We start from the raw sequence: 20048 nt of genomic DNA on the forward strand, positions 1-20048 counted from the left end.
TGGATACCGATGCTTTTCGTGAATTTAGCACTAAATATGGACTTGACTCTGAGATAGTAGCTTCTTTTTGTGAATCATTTGCTACTCATGTTGATCTCCCCAAGGAGAAGTGGCTTAAATATCATCCTCCCATTGAATTAAAAGTAGTTGAACCTATTAAAGTTGAAGAAAAGACTATCACTTATAATGTTGATCCGATTGTTCCTACCGCTTATATTGAGAAACCACCTTTCCCTACAAGAATAAAGGATCATGCTAAAGCTTCAACTGTGGTTCGTAAGAGTAATACTAGAACACCTACACCCTCTGAGCAAATTAAAGTTGAACCTAGTATTGCTATGGTTAAACATCTCTTGGTTGATAATATTGATGGGCATGTTATTTACTTTTGTGATGAAGCTGCTAGAATTGCTAGACCCGATACTAAAAATAAACATAGACCTGTTGTAGGCATGCCTGTTATTTCTGTTAAAATAGGAGATCATTGCTATCATGGCTTATGTGATATGGGTGCTAGTGCGAGTGCAATACCTCATTCTTTATATGAAGAAATTATGCATGATATTGCACCTGCTGAGATAGAAGGTATTGATGTTACAATTAAGCTTGCCAATAGGGGTACTATTTCACCGATTGGGATTGTTAGAGATGTTGAAGTCTTGTGTGGGAAAGTTAAATATCCTGCCGATTTTCTTGCTCTTGGTTCCCCACAAGATGACTTTTGTCCCATTATATTTGGTAGACCCTTCTTGAATACTATTAATGCTAAGATAGACTTCAAAAAGAATATTGTTTCTATTGGTTTAGGGGATATGTCTCATTATTTTAATTTTGCTAAAATTCGTAGACAGCCCCATGATAAATAATTGCCTAGTAAAGATGAAATTATTGGTCTTGCTTCTATTGCTGGGCCTCCTAATGATCCTTTAGAACAATATTTGCTAGACCATGAAAATGATATGTTTATGAATGAAAGAAGGGAAATAGATTAAGTATTCTTTAAACAGGGACCTATTTTGAAACACAATTTTCCTGTCGAAATTCTAGGGGATCCTCCTCCACCCAATGGTGATCCCGTGTTTGAGCTTAAACCATTGCCTGATACTCTTAAATATGCTTATCTGGATGAAAATAAGATATATCCTGTTATTATTTGTGCTAATCTTTCAGAGCAAGAAGAAGAGAAATTATTGAAAACTCTGAAGAAGCACCGCGCTGCTATTGGATATACTCTTGATGATCTTAAGGGCATTAGTCCCACTCTATGCCAGCACAAAATAAAATTAGAAAAAGATGCTAAACCGGTTGTTGATCACCAATGACGGTTAAATCCTAAGATGAAAGAAGTGGTGATAAAAGAAATACTAAAGCTTCTTGAGGCAGGTATAATTTATCCCGTTGCTGATACTCAGTGGGTAAGTCCTGTCCATTGCGTCCCTAAGAAGGGAGGTATTACTGTTGTTCCTAATGATAAAGATGAATTTATCCCACAAAGAATTGTTACAGGTTATAGAATGGTAATTGATTTCCGCAAACTAAATAAAGCTACTAAAAAGGATCATTACCCTTTACCTTTTATTGATCAAATGCTAGAAACATTATCTAAGCACACACATTTTTGCTTTCTAGACGGTTATTCTGGTTTCTCTCAAATACCCATGTCAAAAGAGGATCAAGAAAAGACCACCTTTACTTGTCCTTTTGGCACCTTTGCTTATAAACGTATGCCTTTTGGTTTATGTAATTCACTGTCTACGTTTCAAAGATGTATGACTGCGATATTCTTTGACTTTTGTGAAAAGATTGTTGATGTATTCATGGATGATTTTTCTGTATATGGAACTTCTTTTGATGATTGCTTAAGCAACCTTGATCGAGTTTTGCAGAGATGTGAAGAAACTAATCTTGTCTTGAATTGGGAGAAGTGCCACTTTATGTTTAGTGAAGGTATTGTCTTAGGGCATAAAATTTCTGAAAGAGGTAATGAAGTTGATAAAGCTAAAGTTGATGCTATTGAAAAGATGTCGTGTCCTAAAGACATTAAAGGTATAAGAAGTTTCCTTGGTCATGCTGGTTTTTATAAGAGGTTCATTAAAGACTTCTCAAAAATTTCCAGGCCTCTGACTAATCTCTTACAAAAAGATGTTCTTTTGTCTTTGATGATGATTGTGTAGAAGCATTTGAAATACTTAAGAAAGCCTTGATTTCTGCACCTATTGTTCAGCCTCTTGATTGGAATTTACCCTTTGAAATTATGTGTGATGCTAGTGATTATGCTGTAGGTGCTGTGTTAGGACAAAGAGTTTATAAGAAATTAAATTTTATCCAATATGCTAGTAAAACTCTAGACAGTGCTCAAAGAAATTATGCTACTACTGAAAAAGAATTTTTAGCAGTTGTATTTGCTTGTGATAAGTTCAGACCTTATATTGTTGATTCTAAAGTAACTGTTCACACTGATCATGCTGCTATTAAATATCTTATGGAAAAGAAAGAAGCTAAACCTAGACTTATTAGATGGGTTCTCCTACTACAAGAATTTGATTAGCATATAATTGATAGAAAGGGAGCTGAGAACCCCGTTGCAGACAACTTGTCTAGGTTAGAGAATGTTCTTGATGACCCACTACCTATTGATGATAGCTTTCCTGATGAACAATTAGCTGTCATAAATGCTTCACGTACTGCTCCATGGTATGCTGATTATGCCAATTACATTGTTGCTAAATTTATACCACCTAGTTTCACATACCAGCAAAAGAAAAAGTTTTTCTATGATTTAAGACTTTACTTCTAGGATGACCCACACCTTTATAAAGAAGGAGTAGAAGGTGTTATTAGATGTTGTGTACCTAAGCATGAACAGGAACATATCCTACACAAGTGTCACTCCGAGGCTTATGGAGGACACGATGCTGGAGATAGAACTGCACATAAGGTACTGCAATCTGGTTTTTATTGGCCTACTCTCTTCAAGGATGCCCCTAAGTTTGTCTTGTGTTGTGATGAATGTCAAAGAATTGGTAACATTAGTAGACGTCAAGAAATGCCTATGAATTATTCACTTGTTATTGAACCATTTGATGTTCGGGGCTTTGATTATATGGGACCGTTTCCTTCCTCTAATGGGTATACACATATCTTAGTTGCTGTTGATTAAATTACTAACTGGGTAGAAGCTATTCCAACTAGTAGTGCTGATCATAACACCTCTATTAGGATGCTTAAATAAGTTACTTTTCCGATGTTTGGAGTCCCCAGATACTTAATGACTGATGGTGGTTCACATTTTATTCATGGTGCTTTTCGTAAAATGCTTGCTAAGTATGATGTTAATCATAGAATTGCATCTCCGTATCATCCACAGTCTAGTGGTCAAGTAGAACTGAGTAATAGAGAGCTTAAATTAATTTTTCAAAAGACTGTTAATAGATCTAGAAAGAATTGGTCAAAGAAACTTGATGATGCATTATGGGCCTATAGAACTGCATATAAAAATCCTATGGGTATGTCTCCATATAAAATGGTTTATGGAAAAGCATGTCACTTACCACTCGAACTAGAACATAAGGCATATTGGGCCATTAAAGAGCTCAATTATGATTTCAAACTTGCCGGTGAGAAGAGACTATTTGACATTAGCTCACTTGATGAATGGAGAACCCAAGCCTATGAGAATGCCAAAGTGTTTAAATAAAAAGTCAAAAGATGGCATGCCAAAAGGATACAGAAACGTGAGTTTAATGTAGGTGATTATGTATTGTTATACAACTCCCGCTTAAGATTTTTTGCAGGAAAACTCCTCTCTAAATGGGAAGGTCCTTATGTTATCGAGGAGGTCTATCATTCCGGTGCCATAAAAATCAACAACTTCGAAGGCACAAATCCGAGGGTGGTGAATGGTCAAAGAATCAAACATTATATCTCAGGTAATCCTATAAATGTTGAAACTAATGTTATTGGAACCGTAACCCCAGAGGAGTATATAAGGGACACCTTCCAGAATGTTTCAGCCTCCGAAAAGGAAGAGGTATGTGGTACGGTAAGTAAACCGACTCCAAAACAGTTCTAATAGCAAATTTTCTCTGTTTTGGAATATTTAAGAAAATAGGAAAATAAGAAGTAGTCCAGAAAGGACACGAGGCATCCACGAGGGTGGAGGGCGCGCCGCCTGCCTCGTGGGCACCTCGTGTGCCCTCTAGACTCCGTTTTCTTGCAGGATACTCCTTTTGGTTGGTAAAAATTCATTATATAATCTCCCAAAGGTTTTCACCATCGTACCATGCAAATATCTCCTATCTTTGTTTTGAGCTGCTTTTTTGACAGATCTAGATCACCATGACGTCTTCAAGCGCCCCCAAAGACAAGTTTTTTGAGAGGGTCATCAACCCCTACCTCGCGGAGGTGCTGCAACACCCTCAAACCATTGAGTTGCGTGAGGGGGTGCTACACATCCGCGATGTTGAGGGACCAAGGAGGACCGAAAGCGTGGATACAAGACTCGAAGCAATGGAGCAACAAGTTTTGAAGTGCCAGGCGATGGTGGAACATAGACTTGACGCCAACCACATGATGATCGCGGAGTTCACCAACAATCACAAGCTGGATGCCAAGAACATTGGGGAGACCATCTTCAAAATTCACGAGAAAATCGAGCACCTCCAAGCCCAGATCTATGACCTACAAAACCAAAACTATGAGTATGAATATAGATTCAAGAGGATGAGTTTGGCTGCAGATTTGAGGATCCCGGAGACTCGATCATCCTTCTATGATGGTGAGCCTATGCCTTGGAAGATGGACGACAAGCCTACATCGTCAAAAACTCCATTATCACTACCACCAAAGGAGAATTGAGTATTGGGTATGGGCACTCCCCTTGGCAACTTCCAAGCTTGGGGGAGTGACCCGGTATCGTATCACCATCACACTTTTATCTTTACCATTTTTCTTAGTTTGATCCTTTTGGTTATATCTTGATCTAGTAGAATAAAGTTTTAGTATGATCTAGTTTTGAGTTTTGCTTTATGATCCTTCTATGTAATTGAGTCAGTGAGCTATATATAATAAAGATTAGTGTTGAGTCAAGGGCTTTGCTATCTTGCTATGATCTTGAGAAAAAAGAGAAAGAATAAAAATAAATAAAGAGATCATATTGATCTTATGGAGGGTAATGACTTCACATATAAAGAGTATGATGAATAAAAGTTGTTGAGAGTTGACAAACATAATTTTAGTCATTGTTGCAATTAATAGGAAGTAATAAAGAAAGAGAGGTTTTCACATATAAATATACTATCTTGGACATCTTTTATGATTGTAAGCACTCATTAAAATATGACATGCTAAAAAGTTGATGTTGGACAAGGAAGAAAACGTAATGGGTTATGTTTTCTTACATCCGAAATAAATTATATTGTCATGGATCATCCAACATGTTGAGCTTGCCTTTGCCCCTCATGCTAGCCAAATTCCTTGCACCAAGTAGAGATACTATTTGTGCTTCCATATATCCTCAAACCCATTTTTGCCTTGAGAGTCCACCATATCTACCTATGGATTGAGCAAGATCCTTCAACTAAGTTATCATTGTTGTAAGAAATAAAAATTGCTCTCTAAATACGTATGATTTATTAGTGTGGAGAAAATAAGCTTTATACAATCTTGTGATGTGCAAGAAAAAAAAGCGACATACTGCATAATAAAGGTCCATATCACAAGTGGCAATATAAAGTGACATTCTTTTGCATTAATATTTCTTGCATCCAACCATAAAAACATATGACAACCTCTGCTTCCCTCTATGAAGGGCCTACCCTTTATTTTTGTCTTATACTTTATATAAGAGTCATGGTGATCTTCACCTTTCCTTTTTTACATTTTATCCTTTGGCAAGCACTGTGTGTTGGAAAGATCCTGATATATATAGCTAATTGGATATGGGTTTCGTAAACTATTATTGTTGACATTACCCTTGAGGTAAAAGGTTGGGAGGCAAATCTATAAGCCCCTATCTTTCTTTGTGTATGATTAAAGCTTCATACTCATAAGTATTGCGCGAGTGTTAGCAATAGTGAAAGACTAAATGATAGTTGAGTATGTGGACTTGCTGAAAAGCTCTTATATTGACTCTTTCCAATGTTATGATAAATTGCAATTGCTTCAATGTCTGAGATTATAGTTTGTTAGTTTTCAATGAAGTTTCTAATTCATACTTGAAATTGTGAATGAATTGTTACTTTAGCATAAGAAATCGTATGATAATATATATATATATATATATATATATATGTTGTTGTTATAAGAATGATCATGATGCCCTCATGTCCGTATTTTATTTTATGGACACCTCTATCTCTAAACACGTGGACATATTTTTCGATATCGGCTTCCGCTTGAGGATAAGCGAGGTCTAAGCTTGGGGGATTTGATACGTCCAATTTGCATCATGCTTTTATATCGATATTTATTGCATTATGGGCTGTTATTACACATTATGTCACAATACTTATGCCTATTCTCTCTTATTTTACAAGGTTTGCACGAAGAGGGAGAATGCCGGCAACTGGAATTTTGGGCTGGCAAAGGAGCAAATATTAGAGACCTATTCTTCACAACTCCAAAAATCCTGAAACTCCATGGAAGCCAGTTTTGGATTATATAAAAAATATTGGGCGAAGAAAGCACCGGAGGGGGGCCATCCCACCATCCACGAGGGTGGGGGGCGCGCCCTACCCCCTTGGCGCGCCCCCTATCTCGTCGGCCCCCTGGCAGGCCTCCGGTGCCCATCTTTGGCTATATGGAGTCTTCGCCCTGGAAAAAATCATAAGCAAGCTTTCGGGATGAAACACCGCCGCCACGAGGCGGAACCTTGACGGAACCATTCTAGGGCTCCGGCGGAGCTGTTCTGCCGGGGAAACATCCCTCCGGGAGGGGGAAATCATCACCATCATCATCATCATCGATCCTCTCATTGGGAGGGGGTCAATCTCCATCAACATCTTCACCAAAACCATCTCATCTCAAACCCTAGTTCATCTCTTGTATCCAATCTTTATCCCAAAACCTCAGATTGGTACCTGTGGGTTTCTAGTAGTGTTGATTACTCCTTGTAGTTGATGCTAGTTGGTTTACTTGGTGGAAGATCGTATGTTCAAATCCTTTATGCATATTAATACCCCTTTCATTATGAACAAGGATATGATTTGTGAGTAGTTACGTTTGTTCCCGAGGACATGGGAGAAGTCTTGCTATAAGTAGTCATGTGAATTTGGTATTCGTTCGATATTTTGATGAGATGTATGTTGCGTTTCTTCTAGTGGTGTCATGTGAACGCCGACTACATGACACTTCACCATTTTTTGGGCCTAGGGAAAGGCATTGATAAGTAATTAGTAGATGATGTGTTGCTAGAGTGACAGAAACTTAAACCCTACTTTATGCGTTGCTTCGTAAGGGGCTGATTTGGATCCATATGTTTCATGCTATGGTTAGGTTTACCTTAATACTTCTTTTGTAGTTGTGGATGCTTCCAAGAGGGGTTAATCATAAGTGGGATGCTTGTACAATTAAGGGCAGTACCCAAGCACCGGTCCACCCACATATCAAATTATCAAAGTACCGAACGTGAATCATATGAGCGTGATGAAAACTAGCTTGACGATAATTCCCATGTGTCCTCGGGAATGTTTTCCTTTATATAAGAGTTTGTCCAGTCTTGTCCTTTGCTACAACAAGGATTGGCCCACCTTTCTGCACCTTGTTTACTTTTATTACTTGTTACCCGTTACAAATTACCTTATCACAAAACTATTTGTTACCGATAATTTCAGTGCTTGTAGAGAATATCTTACTGAAAACCACTCGTCATTTCCTTCTGCTCCTCATTGGGTTTGACACTCTTACTTATCAAAAGGACTATGATAGATCCCCTATACTTGTGGGTCATCATCATGTCACATATTTTGATTGCAGGTGATGTTTATCTTTTATGCATCTTATTTTGCTTAGTACGACAGTAGTATTATAAGATGACCCGTCACTAAATTTCAAGGTATAAGTGTTCTTCCTGAGTATGCACCGTTGCGATAGTTCGTCGTGCCGAGACACCACGTGATGATCGGGTGTGATAAGCTCTACGTTCACATACAACCGGTGCAAGCCAGTTTTGCACACGCGGAATACTCGGGTTAAACTTGACGAGCCTAGCATATGCAGATATGGCCTCGGAACACTGAGACCGAAACGTCGAACGTGAATCATATAGTAGATATGATCAACAGAGTGATGATGTTCACCATTGAAAACTACTCCATCTCACGTGATGATCGGACATGGTTTAGTTGATATGGATCATGTGATCATTTAGATTACTAGAGGGATGTCTATTTAAGTGGGAGTTCTTAAGTAATATGATTAATTGAACTTCATGAACTTAGTCCTTATAGTATTTGCAAATTATGTTGTAGATCGAAATCTCACGTTATAGCTCCCCATTTATTTTTTGATATGTTCCTAGAGAAAAATAAGTTGAAAGATGATAGTAGCAATGATGCGGACTGGATCCGTGATCTGAGGATTATCCTCATTGCTGCACAGAAGAATTATGTTCTTGATGCACTGCTAGGTGACAAACCTATTGCAGGAGGAGATGCAGACATTATGAACGTTTGGCAAGCTCGGTATGATGACTACTTGATAGTTTAGTGCGCCATGCTTTACGGCTTAGAACCGGAACATCAAAAACATTTTGAACGCCACGGAGCATATAAGATGTTCCAAGAGCTGAAATTGGTATTTCAGACTCATGCCCGAGTTGAGAGGTATGAGACCTCTAACAAGTATTTTGCCTACAAGATGGAGGAGAATATCTCAACCAGTGAACATGTGCTCAGAATGTCTAAGTACTACAATTGCTTGAATCAAGTGGGAGTTAATCTTTCAGATAAGATAGTGATTGGCAGAGTTCTCTAGTCATTGTCACCAAGTTACTGGAACTTCGTGATGAACTATAATATGCAAGGGATGACAAAAATGATTCCTGAGCTCTTCGCGATGCTGAAATCGGTGAAGGTAGAAATCAAGAAAAGCATCAAGTGTTGATGGTTGACAAGACAACTAGTTTCAAGTAAAAGGGCAAGGGAAAGAAAGGGAACTTCAAAAAGAATGGCAAGCAAGTTGCCACTCCCATGAAGAAGCCCAAAAGCTAGACTCAAGCCTGAAACTAAGTGTTTCTACTGCAAAGGAAATGGTCAATAGAAACGGAACTTCCCCAAATACTTGGCGGATAAGAAGGATGGCAAAGTGAACAAAAAGTATATATGATATACATGTTATTGATGTGTACTTTACTAGTGTTCATAGTAGCCCCTGGGTATTTGATATTGGTTCAGTTGCTATGATTAGTAACTTGAAACAGGAGTTACAAAATGAACTGAGACTAGTTGAGGGCGAGGTGACGATGTGTGTTGGAAGTGATTCCAAGGTTGATAAGATCACCATCGCATACTCTCTCTACCTTCGTGATTAGTATTGGAACTAAATAAATGTTATTTGGTGTCTGCATTGAGCATAAATATGATTGGATCATGTTTATTGTGATACATTTATTCATTTAAGTCAGAGAATAATTGTTGTTCTGTTTACATGAATAAAACCTTCTATGGTCCTACATCCAATGTAAATGGTTTACTGAATCTTGATCACAGTGATACACATAATATTGATGCCAAAAGATGCAAAGTTAATAATGATAGTGCAACTTATTTGTGGCACTACCGTTTAGGTCATATTGGTGTAAAGCGCATGAAGAAACTCCATGCTGATGGGCTTTTGGAATCACTTTATTATGAATCACCCGATGCTTGTGAACCATGCCTCATGGGCAAGATGACTAGGACTCCGTTCTCCAGAACAATGGAGCGAGCCACTGACTTATTGGAAATAATACATACTGATGTATGTGGTCCGATGAGTGTTGAGGCTCGCAGCAGGTATCGTTATTTTCTAACCTTCACAGATGATTTGAGCAGATATGGGTATATCTACTTGATGAAACATAAGTCCGAAACATTTGAAAAGTTCAAAGAATTTCAGAGTGAAGTGGAAAATCATCATAACAAGAAAATAAAGTTTCTATGATCTGATCGTAGAGGCAAATATTTGGGTTACGAGTTTGGTCTTTATTTGAAACAATGTGGAATAGTTTCGCAACTCACGCCACCTGGAACACCACAGCGTAATGGTGTGTCCGAACGTCGTAACCGTACTTTATTAGATATGGTGCGATCTATGATGTCTCTTACCGATTTACCACTATCGTTATGGGATTATGCATTAGAGACAGATGCATTCACGTTAAATAGGGCATCATCTAAATCCATTGAGACGACACCGTATGAACTGTGGTTTTGCAAGAAACCTAAGCTATCGTTTCTTAAAGTTTGGGGCTGCGATGCTTATGTGAAAAAGCTTCAACCTGATAAGCTCGAATCCAAATCGAAGAAATGTGTCTTCATAGGATACCCAAAGGAGACTGTTGGGTACACCTTCTATCACATATCCGAAGGCAAGATATTCGTTGCTAAGAATGGATCCTTGCTAGAGAAGGAGTTTCTCTCGAATGAAGTGAGTGGGAGGAAAGTAGAACTTGATGAGGTAATTGTACCTTCTCCCGAATTGGAAAGTAGTTCATCACAGAAATTAGTTCCAGTGATTCCTGCACCAATTAGTGAGGAAGCTAATGATGATGATCATGAAACTTCTGATCAAGTTACTACAAAAACTCGTAGGTCAACCAGAGTACGCTCCGCACCAGAGTGGTACGGTAATCCTGTTCTGGAGGTCATGTTACTTGACCATGACGAACCTACAAACTATGAGGAAGCGATGATGAGCCCAGATTCCACGAAATGGTTTGAGACCATGAAATCTGAGATGGGATCCATGTATGAGAACAAGGTGTGGACTTTGGTTGACTTGCCCGATGATCGGCAAGCCATAGAGAATAAATGGATCTTCAAGAAGAAGACTGGCGCTGACAATAATATTACTGTATATAAATCTCGACTTGTTGCAAAAGGTTTTCGACAAGTTTAAGGAGTTGACTACGATGAGACCTTCTCACTCATAGCCATGCTTAAGTCTGTCCGAATCATGTTAGCAATTGCCGCATTTTATGATTATGAAATTTGGCAAATGGATGTCAAAACTGCATTCCTTAATGGATATCTTAAAGAAGAGTTGTATATGATGCAACCAGATGGTTTTGTCGATCCTAAAGGTGCTAACAAAGTGTGCAAGCTCCAGTGATCCATTTATGGACTGGTGCAAGCCTCTCAGAGTTGGAATATACGCTTTGATAGTGTGATCAAAGCATATAGCTTTATACAGGCTTGCGGTGAAGCCTGTATTTACAAGAAAGTGAGTGGGAGCACTACAACCTTTCTGATAAGTATATGTGAGTGACATATTGCTGATTGGAAATGATGTAGAATTTTCTGGAAAGCATACACTATTGCAGGATGCTGCTAACGCGACACTACGATCAGAGACCCTTCGAGAAACTGTGTGTGATGCAATAATTCCAAAAGGTGGTGTATGAAAACCGTCAAAAAAGGTGCAAAACGTTTGCGATGGTGGATGCATCAAACACAGTTCAGATTTTAGTTGCGTGTGCGATGAAGGGCACACGGTTCAGTTCAATTAACTGTCTGCGATTAGGAGGAACAAAAGAAACGGGCAGCCAAATGAAGGCGTGTGCGATACACAGCATATGGTTCACTCGGATGAATTGTTTGTGAATAGGCAAAACAAAATAAACGGGCAGCCAGATGAAGGTGTGTGCGATATACAGCATACAGTTCACTCAGATGAACTATTTGTGATTAGGCAACACAAAAAAACGGCCAGCCAGATCAAGGTGTGTGCGATATACGGCATGCAGTTCACTCGGATGAACTGTTTGCATTGATACAAGAAAACAGAAAAAGTTCAACTTAACAAGACGTGTGTGTTGTGCGATGGTATTGCATACAGGACAACAATATATATATATATATATATATATATATGTATACACACTTATAAGGACATGCTTGCATAACCAAATTAAACATCCACTTACATAGGTGGCTACTATAACCATGGCATTTGCGCACACCAAAGTAAACTATCTATACTCTTATAAAAAACCGAGTGGGTGATGATGGTGTGCCTGCCATCTTGCAATATAGACTATCTGATCTATATCTGACGGATAGAAAGCAAACTATGATAATTTTTCAAAAAGATACCCGCACCTCTCTCCACATTTACAAATAAGGCCTTCCCTTGTTCATCCTTATCTCCCACAACTTTATTGTTGAGCAATTAAAAAATGAAGCCTCTGGAACAATCTGGCATGGTCGCCGCTGCCGGCGTCGTCCATCCCCATGCCTCTGCTCAGTCCGACCACCAATCACCACCACGCCCCACTCCTCCTCACCTTATCTCTCCTCTTTCTCGAGATATCATTAGTTTTTACACATGGGATTGCTCCCGCATGGGTCAATCACAACATCTGTTTTGTAAAAAAAAATGCATCTTGATGTTCCATGCAATGCACGAGCATCTTGCGGAGCGCTCTGCGGTCGCCTCAACGGCGATCAACCATCTCTAACTCTACTCTTATAAAAGACCGAGTTGGTGATGATGGTGTGCCTGCCATCGTGCAATATAGACCATTCGATCTATATCTGACGGTTAGAAAGCAAACTATGACAATTTTGCAAAAAGATACCCGCACCTCTCTCCACAATTGCATATAAGGACTTCTCTCATTCATCCTTTTCTCTCACAAGATAAACTACTCATACAAATGTATCTTGATGTTCCATGCAATGCACAGGCATCTTGCTAGTATATATATGCATATAGCAGTTGAACGCGCAAGGAAAAGTTGTCCACAAGACGAGCGCGCCGACGGACACGAGCAGAGTGTGCCAACGGACGCGACAGAGCGCGCCACAGCACCTAACGGCAAGCACAGCGCGCCATGGCGCCTAAAGGCCAGAAGAGCTTGCCGAGGGACGCGAGCAGAGGACGACACAGTGATACATGGCAAATAAGACGAACTGTGCGAGCGGTGTCGGAGACATCAAGCACGAATCAGATTAGAGTTGCATGTGCGATACATGGCATGCAGATGATCCATCCGAGCTGTTTGTGATGGAATAAGCCGTGTGTGTTGCGGGCAAACGCTTGCTGGTATATAACCTTAAATTTAACCAAAAAAGTGTTAATGCATGTTACAAAAATTGTATAGCTGGAAACTATACAATAATACGACTCCAACGATATAATCTTTGATGACATGCATTCGTATTTTATTAGTTAAATCCTACTTATAAAACAAGATAGGGGTATAGTAGGTAATTAAATCACAAACGTTTTTTATTAAACATGTCCTCTCGCATGTCTTGTCACCCCGCTGCCGCAGACGGCTTACAGCGCAAGCTTGCACAGCGCGCGGGGGCATTCTTTTGGCCAAATGGTGGCGCCAATGAATCGTTGGTGAGCCCGTCCCTGCACAACCTCGCAGGTTCCCGCGCAAGCTTCCCACCCGACTCGGTGAAATCTGCCAAAATCGCAATGCTTATCGGCCTGCTATAAAAACCCTCACGGCCGACGAGTCCTCGTCGCATTTTCCCCTCCCTCCTTGTAGCCTATCCCGTCTGCTTCTCCCACAATCGCCAATGGCACAGGTCCGTCGTCGTCGCTCAGCCACTCCGCCGTCATTAGAGGACAGCTCCAGCTGGGAGGCTACACCGCGGTGGTGGCGCAGTGTAGTGCGGGTGGCGTCCCTGTTGGATGTGCGCAGAACACCCAACACACACTCCGCCGCCGCTGCTCGTCGCCAGCTATTGTCGGCTGCCGTTACCGCCACACCACCGTCGAAAGCCAAGGCCATCTCCCGCTCCGCCGCCGCGGCCCGAAGGCGGGAGGTGGCCGTCGTGGCCGCCACCCCACTGCCGGCCAATGTGGCCATCACCCGCTCCGCCACCGCGGCCCGAAGGCGGGAGGTGGTGGTCGTGGCTGCCAGCCCATCGTCGGCCGCCGTGGCCGCCAGCTGAGGGAGTCCTGGACTAAGGGGTCCTCGGGCGTCCGGCCTGTTATCCATGGGCTGGACTAATGGGCTGTGAAGACATGAAGGCCGAAAAGTGTACCGTGTCCGGATTGGACTCTACTTGGCGCGGAAGGCAAGCTTGGCGACCGAAGATTCGTTCTTATGTAACTGACTCCATGTAAACCCTAGATCCCCTCGGTGTCTATATAAACCGAAGGGGATAGTCTGGAAAGGACACCACATATACTCATTACCATACTCATAGGCTAGATTTCTAGGGTTTAGCCATTACGATCTCGTGGTAGATCAACTCTTGTAATACTCATATTCATCAAGATCAATCAAGCAAGAAGTAGGGTATTACCTCCATAGAGAGGGCCCGAACCTGGGTAAACATCGTGTCACTCGTCTCCTGTTACCATCGATGCTAGACGCATAGTTCGGGACCCCCTACCCGAGATCCGCCGGTTTTGACACCGACATTGGTGCTTTCATTGAGAGTTTCACTGTGCCGTTGATGAAAGGCTCGATGGCTCGTCTTGTCATTCAAGACAATATTACCGCAGGGGTAGTTTTGGCCTCGGGCCAAACCCTCCGGCTGGGCGACTTTACTATGATTGCCCGTTCAGCCGCGGAGCCAACGAAGAACTCGCAGGCTATCGAAAATCCCCTTCGCATCAACTCCGAGCACTCCAGGCAGATGGATCCGTTTGAGTTTTCGTCTTTAAACGAGCTCCTAGATTGCATCGCCACTTTGGGAATCGCCACAGATTACGATCAGATCGGGCCTAAACCGATCAGGGAGAAACCGAAACTCCACCGGTCAACCACCAGATCGTAGCAGTCCTAGAGCAGGACGGCAGGTCTTCTTCTATATGGAAGGCGGACTATGTTCGGGTCGCCGTTCATGAAGAGCCGGATACTCACCCGCGAAAGGACGCAACCAGCCCTCCGAACATAGCATCGGACGGCGGTTCCAAACAATCAGAAGATATTCCGGAACTCGGACTGTCTAGTCTGGAAGGTCGTTGGACTCCGGACAACTGGTTAGGTCGGGGTTCGGATTTAATTCCACCCACTCGCCCGGACATAGAGGCTCTCATGAGCATAAAACAGCAATCTCAGGAGAAGGTCCACCACTTTTGGGCCAGATTCCTCTTTGTCAAGGACAAGGTAAAAGATTGCCGTGACGAGGACGCAATATCAACATTCTGCAAAAACTGTGCGGACGAAGGAATCCTCAATGCCATCAACCGACGCCGCATACTAAAATTTGCTGACCTAGCAACCATCGTACAAAAATACTACGCGATGGAAAGCGCCTGGGAAACTCGGGCAGCTCGCTGGGAACCACCAGCCCCAACCCAACTTCCCCTACAGATGAAAAGGGTGTACCCTCGGGGCACACCCAGTCCAACAGTCAAAAAACACAAAGCAGCTATATGGAACGGCACCCTTCTAGAAGGGTGGCTTGATGGCCCATGCAAAATACATACAACAACAGATGTCGTGGCAACCCACAGCCTTAGAGCATGTTGGATACTATGACAGGTAGCCAAGAGCGGCGAGGACATCCTTATCAAGGACGCCCCGGAACAAGACCCCAGAAGATGAAGACCCAAGAGTATTGATAGTCTTCGAGACATTCGCTTCAAATAACAAGCGCAAAAGGGCACTTTGCGAGCTCAACGAAGTCTGCCAAATTGCTGTAATAAACCCATGGAACGACACGGCAATAACACTCAACGCCGGTGACGAACCAAAGTACAGAATAGTACAAGCACCAGCCGCATTAGTCCTCAGCCCCATCATGGATGGGTTTCGACTCACCAAGGGCCTCATGGACGGCGGCAGTGGACCAAATCTCATTTATGAGGACACACTCCATAAAATGGAAATAGACAGGAGCCGCATCAAACAAAGTAACACAACCTTCCGAGGAATTATTCCTAGTCGGGAGGCGCGGTGCGCGGGCAAAATCACACTTGACGTGATATTGGGATCGCCGGAGAACTATCGGTCCGAAGAAATAACCTTCCAAGTGGCCCCTTTCAGTAGCGGATATCACGCCCTGTTGGGGCGGGATGCTTTTACACGCTTCCAAGCTATACCTCACTATGGATATATGAAGCTTAAAATGCCTGGACCAAACGGTATAATCACTCTTGTTAGTGATCCGGACATAGCACTCCACGCTGAAAACAAAACCGCATCCCTGGCCCTAGAGGCGCTATCCGAAGCCCTCACGGCCGAAGAATTAACCACACTATGCTCCACGGTGGACAGGGACGATGTGATCCTCGACAAACGCTCCAAATCCACCTCGTTCAAACCGGCAGAAGAAATAATCAAATTCCAGGTCCACCCAACGGACCCCAAGAAGACAGGATCCATCGGAGCTCAACTGAACCCAACAGTTGACGCCGCACTATGAGAATTCCTGCGCGAAAACTGGGACATATTTTCTTGGCACCCTTCGGATATGCCAGGGATCCCACGCAAGCTGGTCGAACATAGCCTCAATATATTAAAGGGGTTTAAACCGGTTAAGCAAAGACTGCGACGCTTTTCCGAACCCAAGCGACAAGACATGGGGGAGGAGCTGGCCTAACTCATCGAGGTCGGATTCATTAGAGAAATCAAACATCCGGACTGGCTGGCAAACCTGGTGATGGTACCAAAGAAGGACAAATCCTAGCGCATGTGCGTCGATTTCAAAGACCTCAACAAAGCCCGCCCTAAGGATCCCTTCCCCCTCCCCCGCATTGATCAAATCATTGACGCCACTGCAGGACATGACTCACAGTGTTTCCTCGATGCATACTCCGGATACCATAAAATCAAAATGAAGGAATCCGACCAAGCTGCAACAACATTTATTACCCCTCACGGGCCATTTTGCTTCAATACCATGCCCTTTGGGCTCAAGAACGCCGGCGCCACATATCAACGCATGATTCAAACATGCCTGGAGAAACAGATTGGCAAAACAGTAGAAGCTTACGTTGATGACGTCGTCATCAAAACCAGGCACGTGGAAACACTAATAGACGACTTACGTCTTACATTCGACAACCTCAGGGCGTATGACATTAAGCTCAACCCAGAGAAGTGTGTCTTCGGTGTCCCCGCTGGAAAACTGCTGGGCTTTATCGTTTCCAATAGAGGAATCGAAGCAAACCAAGCCAAAATCCGAGCTTTGTCACAATTGGCTAAGCCAACAGACCTTAAGCAAGTTCAAAAACTTGCAGGTTGCGTGGCAGCTCTAAGCCGCTTTATCTCCAGATTAGGAGAAAAGGAACCGCCTCTCTATCGCTTTCTACGGCGAACCGACCGCTTCGAGTGGACGGACGCGGCAACAGCCGGATTGGAAGAAATAAAAACCCTTCTCGCGAGCAATCCAATCCTGGCCGGACCAAACTCCGGCGAACCGATGTTATTATACATATCGGCAACACATCAGGTGGTGAGCGCCGTACTCGTTATTGAATGAGAACAGTACGGACATAAATTCCCGCTTCAGAAGCCAGTATACTACGTATCTACTGTCCTTACACCATGCAAATCGTGGTACCCTCATTATCAAAAAATAGCATACGCGGTCTTCATGGCATCCCGGAAGCTCCGTCACTACTTCCAGGAGTGTTCGATCACGGTGGCCTCCGAAGTGCCACTCAACGACATTATAAACAACCGCAATGCTGCGGGCCGGAATGCCAAATGGGCCATCGAGCTCCTGCCATTTCACATTACATATAAACCACGTCAAGCTATAAAATCCCAAGTACTGGCCGACTTCATCGCCGAATGGATAGAGGCCGAACTCCCTAAATAGTACGACACATACTCCAATTGGGTCATGCACTTCGATGGCTCCAAAATTCTGGCAGGGTTAGGAGCGGGTGTCGTTTTAACGTCCCCTACCGGAGACATCGTCCAGCACGTTCTCCAAATACTATTACACAGACTACAATAATGCAGCCGAATACGAGGCCTTATTGCATGATCTCCGGATGGCTGTCTCCATGGGCATACAATGCCTAGAAGTGCGCGGTGACTCAAACCTTGCAATATCTCAAATAAACAGAGATTTCGACGCTAAAGATCCGAAGATGGCAGCGTATCATAATGCAGTCATAAAAATGTCGGCCCGGTTCGAGGGGCTCGAGTTCCATCACGTGGCTCGAGAAAGTAATCAAGCGGCGGATGTTCTTTCTCGTATTGGTGCTGAGTGCGACCCCATCCCACCTAATATCTTCTTGGAAAGGCTCTTTAAGCCATCCGTGGTGTGGCAGGGGAAAGCGACAATACTAGTCCGGACCAAAACATAACCCTAGATCCCGAAAACATCGACATAACACCGTCGGCGCATCTCATCATGGAAGTCATTGCCCCATGGACCGACCCCTTCCTGGCCTACCTCAATAGGAAGGAGCTTCCTGAGGATCAGAATCAGGCCCGCTGCATTGTTCGGCGCTCTAAGGCCTGCAAGGTTCATGATGGAGAGCTCTACAAGAAAAGCGCCACCGGAGTCCTTCAACGATGTATATTCGAGGAAGAGGGGCGGCAGCTCCTGGTTGAAATTCATGCCGGACTCGGCGGTCACCATGCCGCAGCTCGGGCCCTTGTTAGCAAGGCCTTCCATACAGGGTTTTATTGGCCGACGGCTCGAGCAGATGCATAGGACCTTGTCCAACCTTGCGTCGGATGCCAACTCTTCGCCAACCAAAGCCATATGCCCCCACTGCCCTACAAACAATCCCCATCACTTGGCCTTTCGCAGTCTGAGGACTCGACATGGTTGGGCCCCTTAAAGGAGGAAGCCATAAGAAAAAATATCTGCTGGTTATGGAGGACAAATTCACTAAGTGGATAGAGGCTAAACCGGTCAAAACGGCTGAGTCCAGCCCGGTGATAGACTTCATATCCGATGTTGTGCACCGTTATGGTGTCCCACACAACATCATCACTGCCAACGGCTCCAATTTCACAGCCGACGAGGTAAAAACCTGGTGTACTAATCTGGGTATTAAACTAGATTACGCCTCCGTCTACCACCCACAAACCAACGGTCAAGTCAAACGCGCCAACGGTCTTATTATGAGCGGCATCAAGCCCATACTAGTGTGGTCTTTGAAAGAATCAGACAAGCACTGGGTTGAGGAGCTTGACTCCGTACTCTGGGGGCTGCAGACCATGCCCAACCGCACTACTGGGTACACACCTTTCTTCATGGTGTATGGTGCAGAGGTTGTATTGCCCTACGATATTATTCATGACTCACCTAGAGTGCCTATGTACGAAGAGAGAGAAGCCGAGCTCGATCGGCAGGATAGCCTGGATGCCCTAGAGGAGGAACGCGATGTCGCAAAAGCCCGTTCAGCAGTTTACCAATAGCAGGCTCGAAGATATCAAAGCAGAGAAGTACGGGCCAAGACTTACAACGTTGGCGAACTTGTTCTACGGCTCCCAGAGAAGAAAAAGGTCAAACTCAAGCCCAAATGGGAGGGTCCCTTCATAATTGACGAAGTTCTCACCGGAGGAGCGTACCGTCTTTGCGATGCATCAGACAATCGCCTCGAGCCGAGCCCCTGGAACGCAGCCAGACTCCGGAGATTCTACGCCTAGTGCTAAACCCTTTGTTCGTCTCCTCCCCCCTATAGTTTCCATTATTTTTTCTCTCTTTTCTGATTACTTTCTTCTTTCTCGCTTTAAAGCTTTGGTGTGGCTAGACCGCACACCATTGGCACATACATCTTTAAAAATGTACGCCACTTGTACCTGGGGGCTTCTCGGACAGAAGTTCTTATCATTCCTTGAGCATCAAGCTCCTCACATATGAGTTTTTCCATATGTACCTTTTCTTTGCCATTATATGCATCGATATGACTTAAGTTTTGGCCAAGCTGGGTTGGCTGGCTCCTGTGCTTATGCCCTACGTTCC

This window comes from Triticum urartu, chromosome 7 (assembly GCF_003073215.2).
Source record: "Triticum urartu cultivar G1812 chromosome 7, Tu2.1, whole genome shotgun sequence".
NCBI lineage: Eukaryota > Viridiplantae > Streptophyta > Magnoliopsida > Poales > Poaceae > Triticum > Triticum urartu.